Source organism: Anolis sagrei, chromosome 9 (assembly GCF_037176765.1).
Source record: "Anolis sagrei isolate rAnoSag1 chromosome 9, rAnoSag1.mat, whole genome shotgun sequence".
Taxonomy (NCBI): domain Eukaryota; kingdom Metazoa; phylum Chordata; class Lepidosauria; order Squamata; family Dactyloidae; genus Anolis; species Anolis sagrei.
In genome coordinates, this window is record NC_090029.1 from 16,084,207 (window position 1) to 16,106,938 (window position 22,732).

Genomic DNA, 22,732 nt, shown 5'->3' on the forward strand with positions numbered 1-22,732 from the left:
GGCATTACTCAGTTGATCTTCTTGGATCTCTTGGTGGCTTTTGATACCATTGATCATGGTATTTTATTGGACCACTAGACGTCCCCTGCCACGCTTTGCTGTGGCCCAGTCTGGTGATCTGGAAAATAAAGTAATGAGAAAGTGTTGGTTTAATATTTGTAATTTATTTATGCTTGTGGGTAAACAGCATTTGATTACGTTTTCTTGCCCTGGTGAAGAGAGTTGGAATGGATGGACTTAAGTATTTTCTATTGGTCATGGGGGTTCTGTGTGGGAAGTTTGCCCAATTCTATTGTTCATGAGATTCAGGATGCTCTTTGATTGTAGGTGAACTATAAATCCCAGTAACTACAAATCCCAAATGTCAAGGTCTATTTTCCCCAAACTCCGCCAGTGTTCACATTTGGGCATATTGTGTATTCATTCCTAGTTTGGTTCAGATCCATCATTGAGTCCACAGTGCTCTCTGGATGTAGGCAAACTACAACTCCCAAACTTAAGGTCAATGCCCACCAAACCCCTCTAGTGTTTTGTGTTGGTCATGGGAGTCCTGTAGGCCACGTTTGGTTCAATGCCATAATTGGTGGAGTTCAGAATGCTCTTTGATTGTAGGTGAACTATAAATCCTAGCAACTACAACTCCCAAATGACAAAATCATTTTTTTTAGTGAAGGACATACCTTGGGTTGTTAGGTGTCTTGTGTCCTAATTTGGTGACAATTGGCCAACTGGTTTTTGAGTTCTGTTAATCCCACAAACAAACATTACATTTTTATTTATATAAACTAGCCGTCCCCTGCCATGCGTTGCTGTGGCCCACATGGGGGTTCTGTGTGGGAGCTTTGGCCCAATTCTATCATTGGTGGGGTTCAGAATGATCTGTGATTCTAGGTGTACTATAAATCCCAGCAACTGCAACTCCCAAATGTCAAAGTCTGTTTTCCCCAAACTCCACCATTGTTCACATTTGGGCATATTGAGTATTGGTGTAGAGTTTGGTCCAGATCCATCATTGTTTGTGTCCACAGTGTTCTCTGGATGTAGGTGAACTACAACTCCCAAACTCAACATCAATGCCCACTAAACCCTTCTAGTGTTTTCTGTTGGTCATGAGAGTCCTGTGTGCCAAGTTTGATTCAATTCCATCATTGGTTGAGTTCAGAATGCTCGTTGATTGGAGGTGAACTATAAATCCCAGAAACTACAACTCCCAAATGACAAAATCAATGTTTTTTTTGAGTGAAGGGCATCGATTGGGTTGTTAGGTGTCTTGTGTCCAAATTTGGTGTCAATACGTCCAGTGGGTTTTGAGTCCTGTTAATCCCACAAAGGCGCAGGTTCGATTCCGGGGAGCGGCGTGAGCTTCCACTGTCAGCCCTAGCTTCTGCCAACCTAGCAGTTTGAAAACATGCAAATGTGAGTAGAAGGTAACAGCGCTCCATGCAGTCATGCCGGCCACATGACCTTGGAGGTGTCTATGGACAACGCTGGCTCTTCGGCTTAGAAATGGAGATGAACACAACACCCCAGAGTCAGACATGACTGGACTTAATGTCAGGGGACTACCTTTACCTTTACCTTTTAATCCCACAAACGAACATTGCATTTTTATTTATATAGATGTATACACTGTTTCAGCTCCTATCAAGAGGTCAATTCCAGAGAGAGGCAGATAACCCTGTAACAGCTTTGAGAGCAGATTCCTCTGTATATATAGATTTCTCTGCTTTCAAACTCATGCAGACTAGTAGGAGAGTTCATATTGAGTTTGAAAAGTAGGCTATAAATGGTTTTAATAAGCAAGCAAATGGTTCATTGCTTTGGGAGTCTAGATCCAGCCTGCACAATTGACAGTTGTCTCTCTTTGGTCGAAACATCTGGCTGGCGAGGTGCATCCATTGACATTTGGCCCTGGTTTTTCCTGGCTTAAATGCATCCAGGTGTTTCCTTGTTTGTCTTTTTTCAGTTTCTGGATGGTCCCACCAAATTGCAGCCCATACTGTCAGGGACGACTGCCAGGAGTCAATCACCTTTGATTTCATCTGATGGATTCAATTCTTGGAAAGCTGGGAATGTTCTCTGAAAATGAAAGTCGGGAAGGAGGGAGGGAGAGGTTTTGATTTATTTCAAAAAGCCAGGTTGTTTCAGCAGGCCTTTGATGCTTAGGGCTGAGAGGTAGATCTCAAAGCGGAATAATGCTCCATTCAGAACTTTAATGGCCTTCAAATCTTCATTCAAGGAATCACAAAACATCTGCTTTTATTACAGTCATCATCTGACGCATCTACTGCCCAAATAGCCAGATTTATATGCTCAAATGTCTCCATGATAAGACTAATCTGTGGCTTTATCTCTCTTTTCCTACCCAAAAGAATCCTTTGTTGGTCAGGCATTGCTGGACATTGAATGAGTCATTGTCTATTATTAAGAGGCAGAAATACTTTCAGATTTGAACAAAGCTTTAGGAACATTAGGAAGAACTTCCTGACTGTGAGAGCTGTTCAGTAGTGGAACTCCCTGCCCCGGAGTGTGGTGGAGGCTCCTTCTTTATTATTATATTATTATAACTTTATTTGTACCTCACTAGCATCTCCCGAAGGACTCGATGCGGCTTACATAGGCCAAGGCTTCAAAACACAGTACAACAATACAATACCTAGAGCAAATTCAAAACAGTTAAGCAGTATAAACAACAGCAATAATAATACATTGAGACATCAAGACACTATAAGACTGGGCCAGGCCAGAGTAATGGGTACAAGATTAAAAGTGCTGATGTGGCAGGAGGTATGTAGGATTATAAAGTAAGTGCAGTGTGCGGTGTGCAGTGATCTTGGTTCTACTAAAGTGCTTCTAGGACTTGGTATTGGGGGTTCCTAATCTGAAAAGGCACATCGGAATAGCCAGGTCTTCAAGTTCTTTCTGAAGACTGCCAGCGAAGGGGCCTGTCTAAGATCTTTTGGGAGGGCGTTCCAGAGTCGGGGGGCCACCACAGAAAAGGCCCTGTCTCAAGTCCCCACCAAGCGCGCTTGCGACGCAGGCGGGATCACGAGCAGGGCCTCTCCAGATGACCGGAGTGAACGTGTGGGTTCGTAAATGGAGATGCGGTCATGCAGGTAGGGTGGTCCCAAACCGTTCAGGGCTTTGTAGGTAAGCACCTGCATCTTAAATTGGGCTTGGAAAATAAATGGCAGCCAGTGGAGCTCCTTAAACAGGAGGGTTGACCTCTCTCTGTAAGGAGCCCCGGTTAACATCCTGGCTGCTGCCCGTTGGACCAGTTGGAATTTCCGAGCCGTTTTCAAGGGCAGCCCCACATAGAGCGCATTGCAGTAGTCCAATCTAGAAGTGACCAAGGCATGGACCACCCCGGCCAGATCAGCCTTCGCGAGGTACAGTCGCAGTTGGCGCACGAGTCTCAATTGTGCAAAAGCCCTCCCGGACACCGCTGACGCCTGAGCCTCAAGCGTGAGCGATGAGTCCAAGAGGACTCCCAAACTGTGGACCTGTGGCTTCAGGGGGTGTGTAACCCCGTCCAGCACAGGTTGCCACCCTATACCTGGTCGGTTTGCGATCGACCAGGAGGACCTCTGTCTTGTCGGGATTGATCTTCAGCTTGTTCCTCCTCATCCAGATAGACACAGTGGCCAGGCACTCGTCCAGCACCCGAGAGGCATCCTTGGAATTAGGTGGAAAAGAGTAGTAGAGTTGTGTGTCTTTGGAGGCTTTAGAACAGAGGCTGGATGGCCATCTGTCGGGGGTTCTTTGAATGCAATTTTCCTCGAGAGCAGTACATTTGAAAAAGACCTTGTTGTCCTCATGGACAACAAGTTAAACATGAGCCAACAATGTGATGCGGTGGCAAAAAAAAGCCAATGGGATTTTGGCCTGCATCAATAGGAGTCTAGTGTCTAGATCCAGGGAAGTAATGCTACCCATGCTCTACTCTGCCTTGGTTAGACCACACCTGGAATATTGTGTCCAATTCTGGGCACCACAATTCAAGAGAGATATTGACAAGCTGGAAAGTGTCCAGAGGAGGGCAACTAGGTGAGCATCAAAACCTCCCCAAACAGGTTGCACTTTCCTAATCTATTTCCCTCTTTCATAACACGGCTTCCAAAGCGAAGGAATGATGTCTTCGGAAATTAACACTGCTCAGGCGCCCACAAGAATAGGTTTTCTTTGTCATGGAGGGCATAACATTATGTGCTGTAGTTATTTTATTTTTATTTTTTGCAAAAATATACATTCTAAATTAGGCTTGTGGAGGCATGCTTCATCTTTAATTCATCACTCTCAGCTGAAAGAGATTAGCAATGTCTAGCACGCAGCCCCTCGCATGGTGCTGACCTCATCAAGTATGGCCTGAAATTAATTAGCCTCATTCATTCCAAATGGAGAGGGAGAGAGGGGGGGGGGAGAGAAGATAATGGAGCTGCATTTTTAAACATGACCATTGCAAATTGCACACAGTGTGTTTAAAAGCGTCCCACCTCCTGTTTGAGAATCGTCTAAATGAAGGTACTTTCCAGCTCTTGCGTTATTATGTCGAAATGAGCAAGAGATCAAGGGACCCGAGGAACACCATGAGTATGTTGTTGATGTTGGTGGGTGTTTTATTTACTTGCAAATGTTAGATAATGAAGGGAGTACCTGGTAAAGATACGAATAATCTGTGGTTTTATCTCTCTTTTCCTACCCAAAAGAATTTTTCATCAGGCATTGCTGGACGTTGAACCAGTCATTGACCATTAGTAAGAGGCAGAAATACTTTCAGTATTCAACAAAATTTTTGAAAGATCTCCCTCCATCTCTCATTCCCCCCTCTTTCTATTATTATTATTATTATTATTATTATTATTATTATTAGAAACACAACAAGATGAGTCCACAACAGACACTCTGTTGCTTGTTGAATTGGATCACACATCGGACACTTCCCAAGTGTCTAGATTCCAGTAAGGGGGCCCTCTGTAGCTTTGTCAGCACCGATTGTGTTTAAGTGCAGGCCAAGGTCTTTAGGCACTGCACCCAGTGTGCTGATCACCACTGGGACCACCTTCACTGGTTTGTGCCAGAGTCTTTGCAGTTCGATTTTTAAATCCTCATATCGTGTCAGCTTTTCTAGTTGTTTCTCTGCAATTCTGCTGTCACCTGGGATTGCGATATCAACAATCCATACTTTGTTTTTTAACACGATTGTGAGGTCAGGAGTATTATGCTCCAAAACTCTGTCTGTCTGAATCTGGAAGTCTCAGAGGAGCTTGGTGTGTTCTGTAACTTTTTCTGGCTTGTGATCCCACCAATTCTCCTAATCTATTTCCCTCTTTCATAACATGGTTTCCAAAGCGAAGGAAACCATCTCAGGCAGATGGTATTTGTGGCACAAGTTTCAGTGAATCATCTGGCAATGGTGTTGTGCCTCTGCTTGTAGTCTGTCTGCGCGATCTTCTTGCAGAAGCTCAGGATGTGATCTATTGTTTCATCTGCTTCCTTGCAGAGTCTACATTTGGGATCTGTTGTCGACTTTTCCAATTCTGGCTTCTTCTTCTTCTTCTTTACAACATTTCTACCCCGCCCTTCTCAACCCCCGAGGGGGGACTCAGAGCAGCTAACACAGCAACAATCCAATGCCGCAATATCACAATAAAATGGCACTATAAAACCATAAAAACACAATAGATTAAAACAATAACAATTAATTATACAATCATAGCCATTTCCATTATCATAACAATCATCATATGGTCCAATTCAATGTTCAAAGTGTCGTTGTGCATGCTAGCCAATAGCCTGGTTCCAAAACCACGATGTCAGTTTTTTCCTAAAGGAAAGGAGGGAGGATGCCTATCTAATTTCACTGGGGAGCGAATTCCACAAGTAGGGGGTCACTACTGAGAAGGCCCTGTCCCTTGTCTCCACCAGACGTGTTTGCTAGGCCAGTGGGATCGAGAGCAGGGCCTCCTTGGTGGATCTTAAACTATGAGGTGGAACATGGAGGGAGATACATCCGAACATTATTTTCTATCTCTCATTATTATATCAATCTATCTATTAGACTTGTGTATTTTGGATTTCAGTTTTTTTCCTAAAGGAAAGGAGGGAGGATGCCGATCTAATCTCACTGGGGAGCGAATTCCACAAGCAGGGGGTCACCACTGAGAAGGCCATGTCCCTTGTCCCCACCAGACACGTTTGCGAGGCCGGTGGGACCGAGAGCAGGGCCTCCCTGGTGGATCTTAAACTATGAGGTGGAACGTAGAGGGAGATATATTCGAACATTATTTTCTATCTCTCATTATTATATCTATATCTATCTATTAGACTTGTGTATTTTGGCTGAACTTTGATCTGTTTCTGATGCCCGATTTTTGGAAGCCCCCCAGATCAGTTTTGCATGCCTTCCAAAAATGGGCGTACCACCAAACCGTTATTTTTGATCCGCTGCCAAAAAATGAGGCTAGATCTGGCCCATTGGCAGCAATGGGGAGAATTCCCCTCCCCTTTCCATCATTTTAAGCAATGGCATCATTTGTCCTTATATCTTTCATTAAGACCTGGATTAAAAACATCAGAGTTAAGATACCACTCTTTCGGTGATGCTTTCCTCTTGGTCTGCAGAAAAGAAAGGGCTTAAGATACCTGGGTAGCTGTAGGTTTTTCAGGCTGTATGGCCATGTTCTAGAAGCATTCTCTCCTGATGTTTCACCTGCATCTATGGCAGGCATCCTCAGAAGTTGTGAGGTTAAGATACAGCTCTTCCTGTGATGGGTTGTTGTAGGTTTTTTCGGGCTATATGGCCATGGTCTAGAGGCATTCTCTCCTGACGTTTCACCTGCATCTATGGCAAGCATCCTCAGAGGCAGTGAGGTCTTCCTGTGATGCTTTCCTCTTGGTTTGCAAAGGAGACCAGGGTTTAAAGGTGTACACTCTTTTCCATGACACACTTTTCCTTCTAGTAGCTGCATCTCTCCTGCAGTCCACCGAAAGCAGCCAAGCAGCCAGTATTCACCATCTACTGTTCTGTTGGGACCGAGAAAACATGGTGGCTGGTCTCTTGCTGTAATGGCTACCGGACCAAGCCAAATAAGCTGGATTGGCCAAAGGGAACTGTCCAATCCAAATCTGTGCACAAGTCTTCTATCTATTTATTTATCTATCTATCTATCCATCCATCTATCTTCTATCTATCTATCTATCTATCTATCTGACATTATAATATATATATCTCATCTATCTATCTATCTATTAGGGCTGGGCAACCACGGAAAAATTTGTTTCTAAACTCAATTTGTTTTTAGGGGGTTTTTGCGTTTCGATTTTTAAAAGAATTCTGAAATTTTTCTTTAAAAAAGTTCAAAATTTACAAAATTTCGGAAATTACGAAACAATAACGAAACAATTATGAATCGATTCGTTAATGGCGGACGCGACCGCGCAATACGCTAAAAAAACCTCCAAATGGGGCAGGGGGAACTTCTGAAGCTTCCCTCTCCCTCTGTTGTTGACTGTTGGTGTGATAATTATATTTTTTTTCACTGATAAAACAAACAACAACTATAAAACTTGCACCAGACATGCTTAAATAATAACGAAACGATTTCGAAACGATTACGAAACAATTACGAAACGAATTGAAAAATTCGTTTCGATTTTTAGTTGCTCCTGAATGGTTCAATATTGCTTCGTTATAAAAAAAACGAATTAATAACGAATTACGAAATTAACGAACAAAACCGCCCAGCCCTACTATCTATCTATCTATCTATCTATCTATCTATCTATCTATCTATCTATCTATCATCTATCTAACTATCTATCTATCTATCTATCTATCTGATATTATAATCTATCTATCTATCTATCTGTCTGTCTATCTATCTATCTATCTATCTATCTATCTATCTAATCTACAAATCTACCCATTCACCCATCCATCCATATTACAATTATAATGATTTGAATCACATTAGCACCTGAAAATAAAGTAGGAATCCTTTAATTCAACAATTAGTTTGTATAGCTATTGACTCCTCATTCCACAATTGATTCGATGAGTCTCCTTTGGTTGGGACTACCAGTAGAATGCAGGTCACTGTATAGTCTTTAATCAATCATATTGAATATGAAATAATATAAGTTGGGTTTATATCTCACCAATGAGTTCAAGGTATAGTACACAGCCTCTCTTCTCCCCGTTTTCTGCCTTACAACACCCCTATGAGACAGGTCAAGGTGAAGGAGAGCTACAGACTCCTGACATTTTGCTCACAGCAAGTGGGTAGGGATGATTTATAAGCTGCCAAATATGGGGAGGGACAAAGGAATGAATCTTGGGGTGCATTTACATTGTAGAATGAATGCAGTTATGTGTAAGCCGCATCGAGTCCTTACACATCGAGTCCTTCGGGAGATGCTCGCGGGGTACAAATAAAGTTAATAATAATAATAATAATAATTATGCAGTTTGACATCACTTTGACTGCCATGCTTCAGTGCTATGGAATTATGGGTGCAATAATAATAATAATAATAATAATAATAATAATAATTTATTTTATTTATCATGTCAGGAGCAACCAGACATTTGTATTACATTTTTAACAAAACAAACAAAGCGACCAGAAGCGATAATAAAAATAATACTTTATTTATATACCGCTCCATCTCCCCAAGGGGACTCAGAGCGGTTTCCAAGTAACATCATCAATACATGCGGAATAAGGGATGCTGGGGTTTGTAATTTGCTTAGACACTAAAGCTATCCAACTGAGAATTCTAAGTAGTCGTCCCTAAACTTCAATTCCCAGGATTCCGTAGGATGTCACTATAGCAATGGAATCCTATTGTATTACCACTTCATCGCATTCACTAAATACTACTGAGCCACCCACTTAAGAAACAGCAACCTACTGTGTTCATCACATGACATAAGCTTCAAGTGTAGGGTAGAGATATCTTGGCATTTAAAAATGGTTGCATTCTGTAAGCCACCTCGAGTCCTGTTTGGAGAGGGTGGGTGGGGGTGGGGGTGGGATATAAATAAAGATTATTATTATTAAGGTTATTATTATTATTTGGTCACATCATGAGTGCCTTGGACCTCGAGAAGATCCGACCAGTCCATACTTCAGGAGATAAAGCCTGACTGCTCATTGGAGGGAAGGATAGTAGAGGCAAAGATAAAGTACTTTGGCCACATCATGAGAAGAAAGGAAAGCTTAGAAAAGACAATTATGTTGGGGAAAATGGAAGGAAAAAGGAAGAGGGGCCAACCATGGGCAAGATGGATGGATGGCAGCCTTGAAGGGACTGGATTGACCTTGAAGGAGCTGGGGGTGGTGATGGCCGACAGGGAGCTCTGGCGTGGGCTGGTCCATGAGGTCACGAAGAGTTGGAAACAACTGAATGAATGAAAAACAACAACAAATTATTAAGGTAAAGGTAAAGGTTTTCCCCTGACATTAAGTCCAGTCGTTTCTGACTCTGGAGGAGTCATCTCCAATTGACTCATTTCCAATTCTAAGCTGAAGAGCCGGCGTTGTCTGTAGACACCTCCAATGTCTTGTGGCCACTGGCATGACTGCATGGAACGGTGTTACCTATTGATCTACTCATATTTGCATGTTTTCGAACTGCTAGGTTGGCAGAAGCTGGGGCTGACAACGGAAGCTTACTCCACTCCCTGGATTCAAACCTGTGACCTTTCGGCCAACAAGCTTAGCAGCTCAGCGGTTTAAGGAAGGACCCCAGAATGTGCCTGAGACAGAAAGGAACACAACATCTTCCTGATATTCTCTCCTCTGTGAGCACAAGGTAATGGTGGAGTTTTTACTCAAAGGTGCATTTTACCTCATCCCAAAAATCGCCTAACCATATCCTTTTAAAGCTGAGAATAATGAATACAATCACATGACAGAATTGGCCATTTTGCTCATCTCTATCTGGATAAGTTGCAAATAAAGTCACTTGCCAACCAGTTTAGAAAGCTCCTGAAAACATAACCCTTTGCAAAGACCTCAGCCAGCATTTGGAAACAATAAACATGGAAAAAATCATGATCGGTGAATGGCAAAAGGCCACCTTACTTGGATCTGCATGCATAATTTGAAAATATATCATACAGTCCTAAATGCTTGGGAAGTGTCCGACTTCTGATTTTGCAATATGAAATCCAGTATATATATCTGTGACATACTGTGGTTTTGTGTCATGCTGCTGCTGCTGATGTTTTGAATGGAAGGAATATGAGATTTTAAAATTATTATTATTATTACTAACCGTCCCCTGCTACGCGTTGCTGTGGCCCACATGGGGGTTCTGTGTGGGAGGTTTGGCCCAATTCTATTGTTGGTGGGATTCAGAATGCTCTGTGATTGTAGGTGAACTATCAATCCCAGCAACCGCAACTTCCGAATGTCAAGATTATATTTTCCCCAAACTCTACCACTGTTCACATTTGGGCATATTGAGTATTTGTGTAGAGTTTGGTCCAGATCCAACATTGTTTGAGTCCACAGTGCTCTCTGGATGTGGGTGAACTGCACCTCCAAAACCAAAGGACACTGCCACCAAACTCTTCCAGTATTTTCTGTTGGTCATTGGAGAATTCTGTGCCAAGTTTGGTTCAATTCCATCATTGGTGGGGTTCAGAATGCTCTTTGATTGTAGGTGAACTATAAATCCCAGCAACTACAACTCCCAAATGACAAAATCAATTTTTTTGAGCGAAGGACATACATTGGGCTGTTCGGTGCCTTGTGTCCAAATTTGGTGTCAATTCATCCAGTGGTTTTTGAGTTCTGTTAATCCCACAAACGAACATTACATTTTTATTTATATGGATTATTATTATTTTTAAAACCTCAGATTCCTTCCATCACAAACACATTTTCTTTCTTTCTTTCTTTCTTTCTTTCTTTCTTTCTTTCTTTCTTACATTTATATTCCTTCTCACCCCGAAGGGGACTCAGGGCAGAGCATAACATATTTATGGCAATCATTCAATGCTGGAAAATAAAATAATAATAATAATAATAATAATAATAATAATAATAATAATACTTTATTTATACCCCGCTCCATCTCCCCCACTGGGTTGTTGTAGGTTTTTTTGGGCTATATGGCCATGGTCTAGAGGCATTCTTTCCCGACGTTTCGCCTGCATCTATGGTAAGCATCCTCAGAGGTAGTGAGGTCTGTTGGAACTAGGAAAAATATATCTGTGGAATGACCAGGGTGAGACAAAGGGCTCTTGTCTGCTGGAGCTAGGATTCAACTGGCCACCTTGATTAGCATATAATGGCCTGACATTGCCTAGAGCAAACTTTTGTTGAGAGGTGATTAGATGTCCCCGATTCTTTCCTGTCTGTTGTTTTGCTGTTGTAATGTAAGAGTTTTTTTAATACTGGTAGCCAGATTTTGTTCATTTTCATGGTTTCCTCCTTTCTGTTGAAACTGTCCACATGCTTGTAGATTTCAATGGCTTCTCTGTGTAGTCTGACATGGTGGTTGTGAGAGTGGTCCAGCATTTCTGTGTTCTCAAATAAAATGCTGTGCCCAGGTTGGTTCATCAGGTGCTCTGCTATGTCTGATTTCTCTGCTATGGCTGATTTTTAAAAACAATTGTTCAAACCCATCTCAGATCAGCCATAGAATCATAGAATCACTGAGTTGGAAGAGACCTCATGGGCCATCCAGTCCAACCCCATTCTGCCAAGAAGCAGTAATACCAGATCCTTGTTGTTGTTCATTTGTTCAGTCGTCTCCGACTCTTCGTGACCTCATGGACCAGCCCACGCCAGAGCTCCCTGTTGGCTGTCACCACCCCCAGCTCCTTCAAGGTCATTCCAGTCACTTCAAGGATGCCATCCATCTATCTTGCCCTTAGTCGGCCCCTCTTCCTTTTACCTTCTACTTTCCCCAGCATAATTGTCTTCTCTAGGCTTTGCTGTCTCCTCATGATGTGGCCAAAGTACTTCAACTTTGTCTGTAGTATCCTTCCCTCCAATGAGCAGTCGGGCTTTATTTCCTGGAGGATGGACTGGTTGGATCTTCTCGCAGTCCAAAGCACTCTCAGAACTTTCCTCCAACACCACAGTTCAAAAGCATCTATCTTCCTTCGCTCAGCCTTCCCTAAGGTCCAGCTCTCACATCCATAGGTTACTACAGGGAATACCATGGCTTTGACTAGGCAATGGATCTTTGTTGCCAGTCTGATGTCTCTGTTCTCTACTATTTTATTGAGATTGGTCATTGTTCTCCTCCCAAGAAGTAAGCCTCTTCTAATTTCCTGGCCACAGTCTGCATCTGCCGTAATCTTTGCACCTAGAAATACAAAGTCTGTCACGGCCTCCACATTTTCTCCCTCTATTTTCCAGTTGTCAATCATTCTTGTTGCCATAATCTTGGTTTTTTTTATGTTTAGCTGCAACCCGGCTTTTGCGCTTTCTTCTTTCACCTTGATTAGAAGGCTCCTCAGCTCCTCCTCGCTTTCGGCCATCAGAGTGGTGTCATCTGCATATCTGAGGTTGTTAATGTTTCTTCCAGCAATTTTCACCCCAGCTTTGCCAGATCCTATTGCTGCCTTATTGCACTGTCCCAAAGGCTTGGTCCCACAGCCAAGTTTTTACCTTCTTTCTGAAGGACAGGAGGGAGGGGGTTGATCTAATCTTGCCAGGGAGGGAGTTCCATAACCAAGGAACATAGAGAGGTTCACAAAAGTGAGTCCAAAATAAAAATCACTCATCCATCTTTACATCAAGGGCTAAACACCTTTGGTTGTCCCTCTGCCTTTTCAAAGGCGACGTTTTTCAAGAAACAGTCATTGTGACTTGCAAAAGCAAGGAATCAGTGTCAAGAGTTCATGTGCGAGCCAAGCGATATCGAACAATTGAAAGCTTTATCACATGCAGCCATTATTAAACATTGCAGTTTTTTTAAAAAAGAGAAGATATATGAACTCTTTCCATTCTCTCTTTCTTTTTTTTTCCAGATCCAATAATAATATATTTTTTAAAAAAAAGAAGGAAAGAAAGAAAGAAAAGCCTTGGGAAATTATCAGTGAGAAATGAAAGCTGTCTCTGCCATCTTTGGTTTAATTAACACAGGTATTCCAATTGAACTCCATTTATCAAGCGATTATGGATTAAACAGTAACTCAGGGCTGACAATGAAAATGTTACCAGGAGGGCGGCGAAGAATAGCTCCAAGAAAACCATTTGAGTGACTTTGTTACTGCAGGCAAGAACAAGCTTGGGCAAATATTAGCCAGGAAATGCAGTGCTTTTATTCAGACGGAGAGAATGTTTTGTTTTGTCGGCCGCAGAATTTGGCTTGCCTGTTGGCACAACTATTCATTAATGCTGTGCATTGTGGCTAGGCAATCTCTCCCTTGCTCTCTCTCAAATATATCTTTCTCCTAGCACAGGATTTCCAAGTTTTCCAGGGAATATGGATGAATGATCTTCCTATGGAGGAAAATGTCTGCTGGACCACAAATGCTTTGCATCCATAGGAAGATCATTCATGATGGCAAAGTTTCCTTCCAACTTTGGTCTAAGATCAGAATGGGGGACGCGTGGGTCGAGAGCATTATGTGTGAAAAAATGATTTATTTATTATTTATTTACTTTATTTGTATACCGCTGTTCTCAGCCCTTAGGCGACTCACCGCGGTTAACAACAGAACAGCAAAAATTCAATGCCACAACAACACGGTATAAAAACAGTTAACATCAAACACATTATACAATAATATACGATTAACAACAATAACCATTCACTAGCATCTCATCACTAAAAACATGATCCAGGTCCGTCATCCATTGTTCCATTCCTATGTTCATTACACTCATTGCACTGACTATTCGAACGCCTGCTCAAACAACCAGGTCTTCACTTTTTTGCGGAATACCATTAATGATGGAGCTAGTCTAATATCCGTGGGAAGGGCGTTCCACAGCCGAGGGGCCACCACCGAGAAGGTCCTATCCCTTGTCCCCGCCAGCCGTGCCTGTGAGGCCTGCGGGATCAAGAGCAGGGCCTCCCCGGAAGATCTCAAAGTCCTGGTGGGTTCATAGGCAGAGATGTGGTTGGATAGGTAGCTTGGGCCGGAACCGTTTAGGGCTTTAAAGGTCAAACAGTTTGAATTGAATTGAGACGGGGAGCAAATCGGTAGCCAGTGGAGTTGGCGCAACAGGGAGTTGGCGCAAAAGATCTTGGAGTCCTCGCGGACACCAAGTTAAACATGAGCCATGCGGTGGCAAAAAAAGCCAACGAGGTTTTGGCCTGAATCAATAGGATTCTAGTGTCTGGATCCAGGGAAATCATGCAATCCCTCTATTCTGCCTTGGTTAGACAACATCTGGAATATTGTGTCCAATTCTGGGCACCACAATTGAAGAGAGATATCGACAAGCTGGAATGTGTCCAGAGGATGGCAACTAAAATGATCAAGGGTCTGGAGAACAAGCCCTATGAGGAGTGGCTTAAAGAGCTGGGCATGTTTAGCCTGAAGAAGAGAAGGCTGCGAGGAGACATGATAGCCATGTATAAATACGTGGGAGGAAGCCATAGGGAGGAGAGAGCAAGCTTTTTTTCCACTGCCCTGGACACTAGGATGTGGAACAATGGCTTCAAACTACAAGAAAGGAGATGCCATCTGAACATGAGGAAGAATTTCCTGACTGTGAGAGCTGTTCAGCAGTGGAACTCTCTGTCCCAGAGTGTGGTGGAGGCTCCTTCTCTGGAGGCTTTTAAACAGAGGCTGGATGACCATCTTTCGGGGGTGCTTTGAATTTGATTTTCCTGCTTCTTCGCAGAATGGGGTTGGACATGATGGCCCATGAGGTCTCTTCCAACTCTTTGATTCTATGATTAACAATTCTTGTACTGCTTCTTCCATTGCATTTAATGGTGTTTACTGTCTAGTAAATATGCTTAGGGTGGCAGCTTTCGTTCTCAGTTCTATGCGAAACAAATCTAGGATTATTTTCCAAAGCACCAAAATATTATGTCCCTCTCCCCACAAATGGGAAGAAAAAACAGGGAAAACTTTTCATGCTTTTCTTCTGGAGGAAAAATTAGGACATTGGAGTACTAAGTTCCATTATAAGGCAGAGATTGGAATTGGGTTCCATAAAATCAGTGATTGTGTGTGTGTGTGTGTGTTCCTCTGTGGCCCAGTGGTTCTACCCGATGCACATATCATCCAAAAGCCAAGAATGGCCAAAAGCCATTGAAAATAGGCCCACATATCCTACCACTTTGGGAGATGCAGTTTTGCCCATCAATGCTGATTTGTGGAAAGCATAAATGGCCCTAAAACAGTGGTTCTCAACCTTCCTAATATCCGCGACCCGTTAATACAGTTCCTCATGTTGTGGTGACCCCCAACCATAACCCTAACATTATGAATCACCATGTAAATAATGATCTGCAGGATGTATTTTCATTCACTGGAGCAAATTTGGCACAATACCCAGTATGGCCAAATTTGTATACCGGTGGGGTTGGCGGGGGGGAGGGGGGGGTTGATTTTGTCATTTGGCAGTTGTAGTTGCTGGGATTTATAGTTAACATGTAAACAAAAAGCATTCTGAACCCCACAAACAATGGAATTGAACCAAAATTGGCACAGAGAACTCCCATGACAGAAAATACTGGAAGGGTTTGGTGGGCATTGACCTTGATTTCGGGAGTTGTAGTTTGCCTACATCCAGAGAGCACTGTGGGCTCAAACAATGATGGATCTGGACCAAACTTGGCACGGATACTCAATATGCCTAATAGGGTTGGGCAACCACGGAAAAAATTGTTTCTAAACTCGATTCGTTTTTAGGGGGGTTTTGCGTTTTGATTTTTAAAAGAATTTCAATTTTTTTCTTTAAAAAACTTCGAAATTTACGAAATTTCGGAAATTACGAAACAATTACGAAACAATTACGAATCGATTCGTTAATGGCGGACGCGATCGCGCAATACGCTAAAAAAAACCTCCAAATGGGACAGGGGGAACTTCTGAAGCTTCCCTCTCCCATTGCTCCTGAATGGTTCAATATCGCTTCGTTATAAAAAAAAATAACGAATTAATAATGAATTACGAAATTAACGAACGAAACCGCCCAGCCCTAATGCCTAAATGTGAACACTGGTGGGGTTTGGGGAAAATAGACTTTGACATTTGGGAGTTGTAGATAATGGGATTTATAGTTCACCTACAATCAAGGAGCATTCTGAACCCCACCAATGATAGAATTGGGCCAAACTTCCCACAGAGAACCCCCCTAACCAACAGAAAATACTGTGTTTTCTGATGGTCTTTGGTGACCCCTCTGACACCCCCTTGCGACCCCCTCAGGGGTCTCGACCCCCAGGTTGAGAAACACTGCCCTAAAATGTCACTGGAAGGAAGTTGTGGTGCCTGGAAATGTCACTTGAAGCAATTGGCAGCCCTGCCTTTGCTGCCTGTTAGGACCTTAGAACTGTTTGTAAGATGGGGACTCAACAGCGGAATCATAGAAGGAGGGTTGCTATTCATTTTGCCTACTTGCAGGTATTTGTGGGGGAGGACAGATTACTTTTCCCATCCGTTATCATTGAGACATCCTTCAATACAAATACATTGTTTAGTTAGAGATGTCTTCAGTGCATAATATTCCTAAATAACTGTGCACAGGATTGATTGCCTTCATTATCCTTGGGAGGGCTCGCTGGCAATAGCATGGGAAATATTTCTTAGTGTTTAATCATTTAGTCCTTTTCTGAGAGATAATTCCAATGAAGTCTCAACTCCATAAAGGTCTTGATGGTCCAATGATGTCAGGTTATTTTGGAAGCCTAGTCTTAAAGTGAGCTATTATTTATTTATTTATTTATTTAGAATATTTATATTCCGCCCTTCTCACCCCGAAGGGGACTCAAGGCGGAGCACAGCATATACACGGCAAACATTAAATGCTGGGACACAAATTCACATACAATACATAAACATTAAGAAACATTTTTCAAAATATTGAAATACACCATTTAAAACCGTCCTAGCCATCCGCATCAAATCCAATTGGCCCTGTCATCTTTCCCATTGCTGCTTCATTGCCCTGTCCTGAAAGCTTGGTCCCACAGCCAAGTTTTTACCATCCTTCTAAAGGACAGGAGGGAGGGGGCCGACATGATCTCACCAAGAAAGGAGTTCCATAGCCGGGGAGCAATCACCGAGAAGGCCCTGTCTCTCGTCCCCACCAATCGTGCCTGTGACAATTGCGGGACGGAAAGCAGGGCCTCCCTAGAGGATCTTAATCTCCATGATGGTTCATAGGGGGAGATGCGTTCGGACAGGTAATTTGGGCCAGGGCCGTTTAGGGCTTTATAGGCTAAATCCAGCACTTTGAATTGTACCCGGTAGCAAACTTGCAGCCAGTGAAGCTGGCGTAACATGGGAGTTGTATGCTCCCTGTATGCTGCTCCAGTTATTAACCTGGCTGCCTCTCATTGGACTATTTGAAGCTTCCGAGCAGCCTTCAAAGGCAACCACATGTAGAGTGCGTTGCAGTAGTCTATCGTAGATGTACCGAGAGCGTGGACCACCATGGCCAAGTCTGACTTCCCAAGGTATGGGCGTAGCTGGCACACAAGTTTTAATTGTGCGAACGCTCCCCTTGACACTGCTGCAACCTGGGATTCCAGGCTCAGTGATGAATCCAGGAGAACTCCCAAGCTGCGAACCTATGCCTTCAAGGGGAGTGTGACCCCATCCAGCTCAGGTTGCGACCTTATACCCTGTTCAGCCTTGTGACTGACCAGTAGGACCAGTAGGACCTATCAAGCCATCTTACTGTTCTTGGATTCATGCTTGCAAAATTTCAAAAATGGTCTTCTGACATTCGGCAGTTGAGATTCTAGATGGACATCTGTGATGAAGGATAAAGGGAAGGGGAAATTATTCAGATTAGACATCCAGAATATGGATGGGGCTGTGGAGGAGCAGCGGGTTAAACTGCTAAGCTACATAACTTGCTGACTGGGAGGTTGGTGGTTTGAATCCACTGACGGGGTGAGCTTCTGATGCTCGCCCCAGCTTCTGTCAACCTAGCAGTTCAAAAATGTGCAAATGTGAATAGATCAATAGGTAACGCTTTGGCAGGAAGGTAATGATACTCCACGCAGTTATGCCAGCCACATGACCTTGGAGGTGTCTACGGACAATGTTGGCTCTTTGACTTAGACATGGAGATGAGCACCAACCCCTCATTTTACTTTTACTTTTACTACTGAAGCAAGTTTTTAAATGTGTATTGGACAATACTATCAGCATGCAGTGTGGCCTGCCGAATGCTTATTCACCCATTTTATTTTTAAACTCTCATGTAGATTGAACACACAGAAGTTTCATCCAATCTCTGATGGGCCACCATTCATACAGATGAGCTTTGAACATCTCAGTTGACCAGGATAATTTAGGCTAAAGATAGGACAACTTCCACAAGTTAGTGACGACCATGTTGGACCTTCCAGAAGCCACCAGAAACCATCAAAGTTTCCACCAAAGGTAATTCAGCAACAATAGCTTGTCAACAGTTGTGGTTAATTTCTATGGCTGAGGAAGATGCCAGATACACTTTTTCCTCCCATTTATAGGGTAGAATTTTTGAGCTGTGGTGTTGGAGGAAAGTGCTGAGAGTGCCTTGGACTGCGAGAAGATCCAACCAGTCCATCCTCCAGGAAATAAAGCCCGACTGCTCATTGGAGGGAAGGATACTAGAGACAAAGTTGAAGTACTTTGGCCAAATCATGAGGAGACAGCAAAGCCTGGAGAAGACAATTATGCTGGGGAAAGTGGAAGGCAAAAGGAAGAGGGGCCGACCAAGGGCAAGATGGATGGATGGCATCCTTGAAGTGACTGGACTGACCTTGAAGGAGCTGGGGGTGGTGACAGCCGACAGGGAGCTCTGGCGTGGGCTGGTCCATGAGGTCACGAAGAGTCGGAGACGACTGAACGAATGAACAACAACATAGGGTAGAATGCTTTCCACATACTTTTTTGGAAATGGGGACCCCTAACATTGACCTTAGATGGAGCTTCCTAAGTCAAAGAAATAGTGCCAACCAAACCAAAACTCAATCAACAGAAGAAATAAGACCAAACAATGTTTAAGTTGATTGTTCCTCACTTTGCAGGGTTTATTCCGCCCATGCCTACTGCAATAAAAACACACCTGCCAACTAAACATAACAGAGATTTTTCCTCTATTTCTCTGCTTTTTTAAAAACACACACACAAAGGAAACAGAATCTATAATTGTAGATACTTATCTACAACAGCTGTCTCTGAAAGGAAACACTAGAAATGGCTGCTGGGATGGGATCGCTGTTGCTGTAGGGCACTTAAGGGCCAAAATGTTTTCTTGATAATTAAAAAAAAGAACACCCAACAGCATCCCCCTACATTCCTTCCCTGAATTACTTAGCTCCCTGATATGTCCTCGAGGAGGCATATCTGCTGAGCATGCAAGCCAAAGGAGGGCAGCTAGCCGTGGAATTATAATTAGCGAGGTGTTCGTTATGGCTTTCAGGGGGGTGCATCGCCCCAGACCAGGCTGGGATGCTTTCTTCATTTATTTGGTCTTGGAGGATTGAGTTCGAGGCATTTGTAGGAGCCTTGTGGCATGTGATGATGGCTCTCACACCTGCCAAAACGGAGACAAAAGTAAACGAGGAAGAACTACTGGGATCTTTCATCTTTTCTTAGGTTGACTACAGTAAGAGATAGGTGACAATTGCATTGGTTTATTGGTATTCCCAGGTTGGATCTACACTGCCACATAATGTAGTTTATAACTGTGTTATATCATCAGTGTAGACTCATAAAGTGCAGTTTAGATAGCTGCCCCCAGTGGTGCAGTGGGTTAAACCCTTGTGCCAGTAGGACTGCTCCCTGAGAAGTCAGCGGTTTGAATCTGGGGAGAGCAGATTGAGCTCCCTCTGTCAGCTCCAGCTTCTCGTGCAGGGACATGAGATAAGCCTCTCATAAGGATGGTGAAACACCAAACATCCATGCATACGCTGGGCAACATCCTTGCAGATAGCTAATTGTATTGTCGAAGGCTTTCATGGCTGGAATCACTAAGTTCTTGTGGGTTTTTTGGGCTATATGGCCATGTTCTAGAGGCATTTCTCCTGACGTTTCGCCTGCATCTATGGCAAGCATCCTCAGAGGTGAGGTCTGTTCCCAGTTCCAACAGACCTCACCTCTGAGGATGCTTGCCATAGATGCAGGCGAAACGTCAGGAGAAATGCCTCTAGAACATGGCCATATAGCCCGAAAAAAACCACAAGAACTTAGATAGCTAATTCTCTCACACTAGAAGTGACTTGCAGTTTCTCAAATTTCTCCTGACATGAATATATATATGTTGGATGGGGTTACACTCCCCCTGAAGATGCAGGTTCGCAGCTTGGGTGGGATCCCGGACTCATCACTAAGCCTGGAACCAAGGTTTCGGCTGTGACCAGGGGAGGTATGATCAGATAATCTTGCCTGGTCCAAGAACAGGCTCCTTTTTCTCGTTGTCACCGTTATCTTATTTAAATGTGTTGTCAGTCTGTTTGGAATGGCTCCTGGACTATCTATCATCACGTTTTTATTACTGCTGTTCCTTGTATTCTCAAGAATTAGTAATAATTGTGGTAGTAGTACTACTGGAAAGAGAGAGGAGGATTCAAATGTTATATTCTAGGCCAGGCATTGGCAAACTTTGGCCCTCCAGGTATTTTGGACTTCAACTCCCACAATTCCTAACAGCCTGCAGGCTGTTAGAAATTGTGTGAGTTGAAGTCCTAAACACCTGGAGGGAGCACTGAAGTTGGTCAATGCCTGGTTTAGACTGACTAACCCTATCTTAGAGAGCATGCCTATGAACTGGAGGAAAAACGAAGGAAAAAGTGAACACATCTGATTCCTGCTTGTGGGCAGGCCCGGGGGGGGGGGGGGGGGTTAGGGGTTCAATCCCCCCGAAATGTTTCAGATTTTTTTTAAAAACCTGGTTTACTCAAGAATTTTAACTGGTTAACCAAATCCCCATGCTAAGTCTATGAGATGCAAAAAATCAAGAGTCCCTCCAGAACTGCAAGCACTATCTCAAGCAAATATTAGAAATTTATTCACACTGTCCTTACTTGCAGCAATAGCCAATGTAGTTGTTCTGGTACAGCTGTACCAGGAGCTCCAACTTTATTTGCTTTGTATTAAATGTTTGTTTGCAGTCCTAGGTTTCAGGGACTCTGCAGATAGGTGGCTTCTTTGGTTGCAGTCATAGGGCAAGTCACCTGTCCATCATTGTTAAGTTTTGGTCCCGCCCCTTGCTCAGGGCAATTGGGAAGGGAAGGGAGCCATTTTTAGTTAGTCTTAGCAAGGTAAGCTTATGTATAGGATGTGTGCAAGCTTCCCCAGTACAAAAGCTTCAACCCTTAAGACCTTCCGGGGGAGAAAGGTCTTAAAAGTCTCCAAAGAATTTCCAGGAAAACAGCCCTAAAGATCAAAGAACTCCAGCTGGAGAACATCTACTGCCTTGCTGGTAGGTCCACTCAGCGTTCGAGATGCAGTTTGACCCGGTAGCGGAGCCCACATCAGTGAAGGGTTAGATTACAGTCAGCCTGGGAGAAGTTAAAACGGGGATTTTCCTTTAAAGAAGAAGTTATTGAAGACAGTTGCCTGTCCTTCGTGGGCAAGATTAGGAATTCACCAGTTGCCTAAAAGCTTGGAATCATTTGCTTAACTTTACTGAAGACAAGAGAAGTTTCTGTTTGATTGTTCATTAATAAAAGGCTTTGTTGTACTTCTCAAGGCATCTAAAGACTGTTTGTAGTGGAAACCTCTGAGAACCTCTCTTTAGGCCCCCTGGCTTCCCGCTGGGCAAAGGTTGCACATCCTGTTCTAAAGACAATTATTTACAGGCCCAGTGTGCAACAGAACAGTAGTGAAGCAACCAAGTTGGGGGGGGGGGGATGTTGAATGCTCTCATTAAGGAGGCCAGACTTGGTGGAGGTGGTTGGCAAGGGCGGAGCTGCAGGCTATTGAAGGCTGCTCTGCCCCCTGCTATGCTCTTTGCTTCAGCGTGAGCTAGGAGGCAGGTTTCAACCCCCCCCCCTGTGAAATTTTCACGCCCCCAAAAAATTTCAACCCCTCCTGAAATTGTTTTCTGGCTACCGCCCTGCTTGTGGGCTTTTCAAGGGTATCTAGTTGGCAACTGTGGGAAAGAATATCCTGTATCCGATGAGCTTGTGATTGTAGCATCCAGGACACATTCAACATTCATATACCCCAAAGCCCAAGAAAGGAGACATTGAGATCTAAGCGTTTCATTTAATACTTGGAATCATAGGGACAAGGGAATAGACAAATATATCCCCATAAACATTTATTTTCCTTGGAAAGGATGCACTTTGATATGAAATTCAAACCTGATGAGGTTTCAGAGGATAATAGCAATGCTAATATCTGCTGTGTTTGAATATTGGGCTATACATAGTACTGAGCGAATAAGCAAACAAAGAGAAAGAAGTTGAGGAGGAGGGGGGCACTGGGGAATAGAAGTCCATTTGAAAGTGAGAGAGAGAGAGGAAAGGAAAATCTCCATTTTAATGAAAATATTTTCAAGCCATTTCAAATGAGAGTCCAAGAGAAATAATTACAAAAGTTTGGAAAGAAAGAGCATTAGCTTTGATAGCTTTCTCC

General features: G+C 43.3%; 1 long non-coding RNA gene across 2 annotated transcripts in view; it reads left to right on the forward strand.

The window, feature by feature from the left end:
* Positions 1-9,695: 9,695 nt before the first annotated feature.
* Positions 9,696-22,732, forward strand: part of LOC137097609 (uncharacterized) — a 42,381-nt gene continuing 29,344 nt past the window's right edge. Inside the window, exons 1-2 of one of the 2 annotated variants that reach the window (XR_010910303.1) lie at positions 9,696-9,816; positions 18,370-18,547. This is a non-coding gene — a long non-coding RNA (uncharacterized lncRNA). Of the gene's footprint in view, positions 9,817-13,000; positions 13,110-18,369; positions 18,548-22,732 lie in introns of those variants that run through there. The other variant, XR_010910302.1, reaches the window with a different exon arrangement.